This window comes from Empidonax traillii, unplaced genomic scaffold (assembly GCF_003031625.1).
Source record: "Empidonax traillii isolate 1590-97213 ecotype Southwest subspecies unplaced genomic scaffold, ASM303162v1 scaffold1450:size106763, whole genome shotgun sequence".
In the NCBI taxonomy this organism is placed as follows: domain Eukaryota; kingdom Metazoa; phylum Chordata; class Aves; order Passeriformes; family Tyrannidae; genus Empidonax; species Empidonax traillii.
Window position 1 is genome coordinate 4,546 of NW_020956643.1, and position 9,325 is coordinate 13,870.

Sequence of the window (9,325 nt, forward strand, 5' to 3'; positions counted from 1 at the left end):
TCTTCCTGGGAGGCCCACTGAGGTTCTTCCAGCATCTCTCTGCATTCCTTGTAAGATCTCATCCGTTCACTCCCCACAAGTTTCTTGACCATTTTAGCTTAAAGTACCTTAAAATACAGTATTTGTTCCACTGGAAATCATTCATAAACCTGGAGGTTTTATGTACATCCCTGCAGTAACCTATATTTATGGCATCTCTTTTTTTTTTCCTCCACTAAATATCTGTATTAATTTATTTTGACTGCTGCAGCAGGAAAGATACCATGTAAAGTTTAGTCTTAGATTAAGTTTAAGTGAATGTGGAGATAAATACAACACAAACCTGCTTGGACTGAGGTTCATCAGATAAGGAAATGGGTCAAAAAAATAAAGAAATGAAATAATAATAAAAAATAATCCAAATAAAATAATAAAAATAAAGAAGTAAGACAAGCAGAGCCTTGTCACCCATGGAGAAGGGAGATAAATATAGTATTAGAAATCTGTGCACACACTGAGGGAGTAGCTACATATGGTTGCACTTCTGTCACTGGCTTTTTGACCTCCAAGTAGTGTTTCCTATTTAACCTTCTCACCAATAAAAGTCCAAACAGAAGCTGCTATATTTGCTGTCAAAATATACCCAGGGCCCCAATAAATGCAGAATCAGCAGGTGATATTTTGTAGCCTCCACGAGCTGGCAAATAACTTAGAAATATTTGCAGAGGAAAATAACTAATTTGGGATTACTCGAAAGGCAGAATTATTTTTCACCAAACAGGGCAGTAGAGGCTTCGAGAAGGTAGAGGACAGGCTGATTTCAGGAAACTTTGAGCTGTTTCAGAGAGGCACCAGAAGAGTGGAGGCACCAGGCCCAGAGCTGGAGGAACACGCAGCGTGACAGTGTCTGACACAAACAGCCCCCTGAGGCTCTGAGGATGGTTTTGCAAACAGCAAACACAGCAGGCTGAGGTGATTGTTGTCCTTGTTTCCTGGCATGGGATTTGAGGGCCGTGGGGCTGTGGGTTCCCCACGTTCCCAGTGGCAGTGCTGGCACTGGCAGCGTGTCCCCCCTCTGCCCGCTCTGGGCTCAGCCACCTTCCTCTTCTGTCACTCCAAATCCGTGAGGCTCCAAGTCTAGGAAGTTCTTAAATAAATCCTGAAGGAATCTACGTGCCAGTAAACAGGTCCTTTGGGAGTTTGCATCACTGATATCTGTAGATTTGCATTCCCCCAACAGAACTGAGGAACAGCTTTGTCAGAGGTTTTAAGCTTTCAGAGTTGAATTCACAGGCTCTGCTCCCTGACTCTGTTGGGAAGAACGGTTTTCTTGATCCAGGAGACATGAAAAGGCTCCCTGGACATTTGATCTTCCCTGACACACTCCAGCACCCAGGAGATAACGGGAGGATTCCCGGGGATTAAACACCCCAGGGCTACGTGAAGGAACACACGGGGTGGTGGCTGTTCCACAGCAGTGGCAGAAGGAAATGATCTGCAGGAGCACAGCCCTGCTGCTCTTCTTTCTCTGGCTTCCTTGCCTGATGGAAGAGCTATCAATGCTTTTGAATGCCACGGGATTTTAGTTATTAATTTTTGATTATAAGCTTTTGAGCATCTTTCTGTAAAATACAAGTCAGGACCTCAATACACAGACCCTGCTGCTCAGCATTACTGGGGAGTCCAGCACCAGCCCCGGGTCCAGGTCCAGAATCTTGTGAGCTCTTGGAGTAATTCTGACACTTCCAGCTTAACACAAACTTCAGGTAAACTGAATTAATTGTTCCACTGTGGAACGAAGGGAAACTCGGGAGTAGAGTTGTGTAACAGATAAGGAGGAGCAACACTGACTTTCAATTCCAGGATGAGGAGGAAAATTGAATCCAGGTTTGTAACTCAGACTTCAAAGCAATCTTGTGCAAGGTTTAGCAAATGGCTCTTGTGCTAACAGTTCAACCAAGAACAGGTGATGCTTGAATTTGTCTAGCTTTATTTAGGTCTGTGTTGTGTGAATCTAAGCTTCCAGTGCAAATATCTGAATTTCAGGCTAATCAGGGTGTGGCAAAAGAGTTCTTTATTCCCCTGGAACAACAGCTGCAAAACATTTCCTTTATTTTGTCAGAAAAAAATTCATTAAGGGGCAGGAATATCTGAGTGACATAATTCCAGAGTGATGCACATTTCTCCTGGACTATTAACCACAAAATACCCCACACAGCAAAGAGCAGCCTGGTGCAGCACAGATACACCCAACAACTATTGCCATGCAATATAATCCCTTGCTAGGTGCAGGACTTATAAAAGCACTATAATTACCTCATCTGTTTAGCCTAATTGTCAAATGTTATCCTCCATGGAGCAGCCCAAGTGACTAATAGCTTATTAAGAACGGTAAACTAAAGTTTCAAGGCCGAAAGAGGTTGAGGAAAACACCAAACACAGAGACTCAGAGATCCTGAGCTGCTTTTCAGAGCTGAAAGGAAGATATTCTGCAAGTCACAGAATGAAACCTGCCCCTGCAACTTGAATTCAGCTTCCTTAATCATTAATTTGTAAGAAATGTATGTCTGCAGGAGTGTGTGTCTGTGCATAAGAGCTCCTGGTTTGTAGTTAGATGGCCTTGCCTAATGCACTGATATTTATCTTAACTGGAAGCCTGGCCTCACCTGCAAAGCAATGAGCAGGGGGTTAGTATTCCCTGCATCCCAGTATAACAGACCAGACTAGAAAAAGGACATTAAAAATCTGCCAGTTTTAGGCTGCCCCTCTGACTGGTGTAAATGTTCCCAGTGCCTGGTATTTCAGAGCAAAGCACCCGAGGGAGAACTGCCCTGATCCCATCCTTCCCTGCACTTCTCATGCCCCAGAGTCTCAAATTCCATGAAAAACAAAAAAATAAAATCAGGTCTCTGGCAGAGACAGGAGTAGGGTCTCCTTCCCCAGAGGAGCTCTGAGCAGCTCTGGCAGGGACACTCCATCCTGCTCCCCATGTGTCTCGTCTGACTCGCTGCTTGGAGGTGAGGGAGGAACAAAGGAACCTCCTGGCAGAAGTTTCCTTCTCTCTCCAGCTGCTGTCCACCCACAGAAATCATTCACCCCCTGCCTGAGGCAGAGGTCACCGAGGACAAACAGACTGAGATTTTCCAGATAACAACACTGGAGTGCATGTGGCTCTAAGAACCTTAAAAAGAGAAAACCAACCAAATACACATAGAACAGATGAATTTGTGTCAGCTGGCATCTTCACCTCTGTGTTTTCCACCAGGAGGGCCGGATTCCCCACATTCTCTGCACAGATTCCTGCTCTGAGGTGACAGCCCAGTAAATTATCATCCTGCATGTGGACCTGCACTGGGAGAGGGAGCAGAACTCATTTGTGCATAGTTTTCCCAAATATTTACTGACAGGAGAATGATGGCAAGACTTCAGAACTTGGATAGCATCCCAAGTTTTATCAGGGAGTGTGTTTGGGCCTCGAGCACTTTTTTCTGCATATTTCATCTTCTCTCCTTTTACTCCTCTGTGTTGAAATCTGCAGTTGCTGCAGTTCCCAGTCCCACTCTAACCACTGTACCTGTCCAGGGTGTAACTCAGTCCCATGTTTCCATCAGCAGGAAAACTGCTCACTCCTGTCACAGCTCTCCATTCTGCCACCCCCCAAAGGATGCAGCTCCTAGGGCTGTGCTTTGATTCACATTTTAAACTCCTTTCAAGAAATAAGAAAGGGATGAGATATTTTAAACACAGACTAAGAACCTACAAGGACCATTGGAAATCCATTTACTTCTGTTATTTTTGCTTACCTGAAAACTAAAAGATCATCCCAGGGATTGTGTGGCATTCAGCCCAAATGGCATAGAAAACCATTATCCAGCCATGGTTGTAGTTACAACTATACTTTATAACTACCCATTTAAACCCAGGATGCCTTGCAGATCAAGCTATTCAAAGCCTGAGATTAAGCATCTGGATTGATCACAGGAAGCTCATTCATATGATTTCTGTCAGAGAGGAGTTCACAACCCACAGCACCAACCAGAGACAGATGGATTCAGAAAAACCACACAGACACTTAGCTCCAGTGTGAGAACATATTTGATCTCAACAGTAAAGGAAAAGTCATAAATAAATCAAAAATATGCACACCTTCTCAACTCTGTCATTCCCTGGAGGAGATAAACCAAAATGGAACCATTCTGAGTTCCCTGAACTCTGACAGTTTGGGTAAAATAGTATAAAACCAAAAATTACACCTCAAACCAAAAACCACAAGTCATCCACACTGAAAATAAAGCACAGCTTAGTTTGTATGGCTGTACTCAAGGCAATGTTATTACACAGCTGTTTGATCTGCTGCAAATAAGTCTCTAAAAGAGACAAGTTAAAGGCTATGAGGGCGAAGTTAATAATTCCTCAGAGCCATTTTATGATTAGTCAGGAATTATTTAAGTTCAAGATTTGCTCGGCACCAGAGGCAGGTGGGGTTTGCTGCAGTTGGATGTTTCCATAACAATACAGGAGAGCCAATTAAAAGCCAATTAGTCATGGACATTGCTTTAAGGTCCAGTACTTTGCAAACTCTCCCCCCTCCCCTGTTCCTTCCCTGGGCCGCCCTTTATGCTCGGCACAAAGGCAGGGATGAATGAGGCTCTTTGCCTGTCTCCATAGGAGCCTCCCCACGCTGCCACAAACCCTTCCCAGGCACCTCCAGCCCCGCTCCCCTCTGATCTCTGCCCTAAACAAATGTGCTGTTTATTCACTCTTCTCCTCGTTTATGAAGAGCCATTGGATGCTGTAGGAATATTAATGAGGAAAGAATTAAACCTGTGTTTAGGAGCGAGTGAGGATTCCTCCCTTCAGCATTTACCATGACAGCCAAAGCCCTGGCCTCTCGTTATGCTCTTCTTTGAACCCCCAAACCTCTGTCACTTGAAAATTAAGAGCGCAGATTTGGCACCAAAGAAAAGAAAGAGCTCCCAGATAGAAAAAGGTGACCTGGTGGTTGAATCACACAATGAGAAATTGGGAAATCACAGTGTTTCATTGTTCTACCACCAAAGAGCACCACCACGACTCCATCCATGGCTCCATCACCTCCCCTGAGAGCAAGGATGAAATCCTGTGTGCTCCAGCAATGGGACCTGAGCAGCCCTAAGAAATTAAACCTTCTGTGCTGTGTGGTTTCATCTGCTTTAAAGACCAAAAAAAAAAAGAGAAAATCCAGTCAGAAATTTGAAATATCCTCCAAAGTGGATGTAGGATCCCATGTCATGGCAAAACTAAAGGAAGGAAACAACCCCTTTCTTCCAACAGACAGCAAAGATCCATTAATATCCTTAATGCTGTTCTTGTTCTGGGTGATATTTCTGATTAGAATCTTCTTCAATCCATCTAATTTTTAGCTCTGGTTTAAAGAAATGCCAAGTTTTGCCTTTGCAGCTCCATGAGCAGCATCAGCAGCCCCTTTGCCTTTCTGTACAGCTAAAACCACCTCCAGCTCTGCCTCTTGACCTTTGGCACCAAACTTGGCAGATTAATGCCTCAAACAGGGTTTGGATGATGCCAGTGAAAATTACCCATGTTTATAGGTCCCTCTTTTGGAACTCCATTGCATAGACAGTGGAGTTTACCTCCTTTTACCTCTGTCACCAGGCTCTTGGTGCTGTCCCTTTGTGCCACCTTCCCTGGGCACTGTTGGGGATAAACACTGGACTCCTGGCAAGACAGACCAAACCAACAAACTTCCAGTTTTATTGTTTTCAGCGGATCCTTCACATGGTGTTTTAGCTGATCAAATGCAAAATCCCTTGGGTTTTAGAAGTTTCCACATCTACTCGTGATGCTGCTGCTTTTTTTCCCTCATTTTTGTCTGGCTCTGAAATTCCAGCTTGCCTGGCCCCACGTTCCTTTCACACACATTTCAAATCTGCCCCTTTCCTGAACACCTTGAAATAATTTCCATGTGTGGGGCAAGAAAAGAAGGCTGCATTTTCATCTGCTTTTTCAGTCAGATGTGAGGGACACGGACTTTGTTGTATTTCTTCTTGGGGAAACTAAAGCACAGCGTGATTTGATGCAGAGGAGGGAGCCTGTGCCACCTGGGTCTGAAAATCTTGGCTCAAAACTTACATTTCATTCCAGTTTCCCAACTGAACATCTCCAGAGTAGACAGACAGGGCTCTCTTCAATCCATTTATTGGGCAGAGACTCAACAAAACACACCATCTGTGTGGCTCCCTTACTTTCTCCACATCAGGAGAGAGCTGACAAGTCCTCTCAAGGTAATCACTACAGAATAGTAAGGTTTTACTTTGTATTTCATCAACTTCCCTTATAAGAACAACAGAGAAGTGACAGTTAATATTTCGGGTTGCCTTGAATGTCATCTAAGTAGAGGGAGCTTCTAAGTCCTGAATTATATGGGAGGGGTTTTTGTGTCCCACCAAACTTCTTAATGTTCCTCAGACTGCACATCAATTGACACCAGGCTGCCAGATGTCAGAAGTCAATACCACCAGCACATCTCCTATCAAACATCACAGCCTCTACCCACACTTGTTAGAGAAGATTTTCATCATACTTTAATATTCTCAATATTTTATAGGTTAAAATCTTAACCAGCTCCATAACTACAATGAATATTTACTGAATTGTCATCTCTATATTACGTGAACTAACTCTGGGAATGTCTGAAATCCAAACAGATCTAAATTATGCTGCAGCTCAAGCTAAGATAGCAATCTGCTAAATACCAGCTGCAGTGCTCAAGAAATAATTAAGGATTCTTATGGAGTACCGGACCCAAAAATATGTCTGTCTGCACAATGAAGGAAATCAGCACATTTCAGAACCATAAAATGCAATATTCTTGGGGCAGGAAGGTCCCCCAGTAGCTGTCCCAGAGCCCCCATTGTGAATGCCCAAGGTTGACAGTGCATTTTCTTTGGGCACTATTCCATGATGACTTTCGCCAGAACTCACAGAGCTGGAACGACTGTCCAGGCTCCATTCTGGGGATTTCTATTTCCCTTAACTTTACAGGAAATCCAGTTGTTGCTAAGCTAAATAATGCCATAAATTGCAGATGTAATAAGTCACTGGGTTTTTATGCACTCAGCTCTACTCAGGGGGGTCAAGCCAGTGCTGGTTTCCAAGCTCAGCTTCTGTCCCTGCTGAGGTTTTCAAATACTGACTCTTTTGCTAAATTCATCATCTTATTTACTTCATGCACTTCCACAGGCAGCGAGGGGAGCAGCACTGGTGTGGCTCTGCAGGAGCAGCTGGGTGGGATTAAACCAAAGCTCTGCCAGACTGATGTGTAGCTCAGCATCAGCTGCCCTGTTACACAGCTCAGGCTGCAGCTGAGTTTACAAATCACAACACCTAAAGGAAGGATTTGGAAGATTTGTACAAAAAGGTCATGTTATACAGCTTGTTTCAGCAGGACCAGTTTGCTAAGTGTTTGAACTCCCACTTTTGCTGACTATTTGATGTGTTGAGTACAAGGAATATTTGATATTTGCCAGACCAAAAGTAATCTTGGGAAGAACTTGGAGGAACTTAATTCACTACAGAACTCTTGAATTTGGTTTGTTTTCTTCTGCAAGTAGATTCTTGGTGAACTACACAACAACCCCTACTGGCAATATGAGCTTCTTACTATATTATAAAAGTCTAATTTCTTAAATTCTCCATAGCTCTTATTTCAGTATGATTTTATGGAAACAAGGAGCATATTATGTATATTGTGTGAAAAAAACCAAGATCTTTAGAATAATTTCAGCATTATATGTTGCCTTTCAATTTCATAGACTTTATTTACTATTTTGCACGTAAATAGGAGTCATAGAATTAATTTTCTGTGTCAACTATATTGTTTGCTTCTGTTGCATTCCCTCTAAAACAGCATTACTGCCCCTCAGAACATCCCTAGGTAGGGGAGCCAAACTGAACCAAGCCAAATGTACCATGATAAAAAGAGAGTGGTAGCTCCAATGGACTCACCATGACTGGCATGTCACACCAAAACAAGTATTTTATTAAATTGTTAGGAAATGTCTGTGTTGTTTGAATTTGGTTCATGTACAGTAAGAGCTTCCATTGCACTACACTCAGTGATTTGTGCTCTCTTACGGGTTTAGATCTCTTCTGGATTGGGGTAGAACATCGTTAACTCGACAGATATTGAGATCTTTCCTCTGACAGGAGTCCCCCTGAGCCTCTTCGAAGGTGCTTCCCCAGTGGTGTCCATTTGGGTAACCTTACATTCCTCAGTCACATCAACCACTGCCCTTCACTGAATTCAGTCACTATTTTCAAAATCCGTTTTGTTGGCATGTTTAAGGACTCATCAGTTCCATTATTTGATCTGTGTAGCACCCTTGGAAAGCCCTTTCCTGTGAACCACATGCCCTCACTGCACTCAGGACACCATTCCCAGGGAGGTGGCAGCTGTGCCAAAGGCTCTGTGCCTGTAACTCCCTGCTCTGCAGGTGTGGCACCGTTTCTGGAGCATCCTTTTTGACTTTTCAGGCTGACACTGCATCACCTCCAGTACTCAGGTGACATGGTTCAAACCTGCCTGATGTTTCTGAGCCCAGGGGAGCAGGTGCAGGATTTCTGCCCCAGCCCTCGTGGATGCTGAGGTGCCCACGGCAAACACGGAGCACCACTGCCATGGGCAGGAGGGGCATGGCCAGGGCAGGCTGTTCCATACAGAGCTTCCAGATGTCTTTAAATAATGTAAGGAAGATCTGAAGCCATTGGAGAGTGTCCAGAGGGCAGTGAAGATGGGAAGGGCCTGGATTTGAAGGCGTGTGAGGACACTGAGGGCACTTGGTGTGTTCAGCTGGAGCAGAGGAGACTGAGGGGAGACCTCCCTGCAGTTCCAACTGCCTGGGCAGGGGCAGAGGAGGGGCAGGACTGAGCTCTGCTCTGGGGGGAGCAGGGACAGGCCCCAGGGAATGGCTGGAGCTGTGTCAGGGCAGGCTCAGGGTAGATCTCAGGGAAAGGTTCTTCCCCCAGAGGGTGGTTGGCACTGAACAGGCTCCCCAGGGCAGTGGGCACAGCCCCAAGGCTGCCAGAGCTGCAGGAGGCTTTGGATGATCCTCTGGGGCACAGGGGGTGACTCTGGGGATGGGACTGAGCAGGGCCAGGAGTTGGACTGGATGATCCTTGTGGGTCCCTTCCAACTCAGCACATTCTGTGATTCTGTAAATTGAACTAAAAGTCGTAAGTAATGTTTAGTTCTTAGTATCAGAAGAACAATGAAACCCTTTGGTTGGTTGGTTTTCCCGACTTCCTCCAAGTCCACCTCCCTCTGCCCTGTTTTTCAGGTCGGGGATGC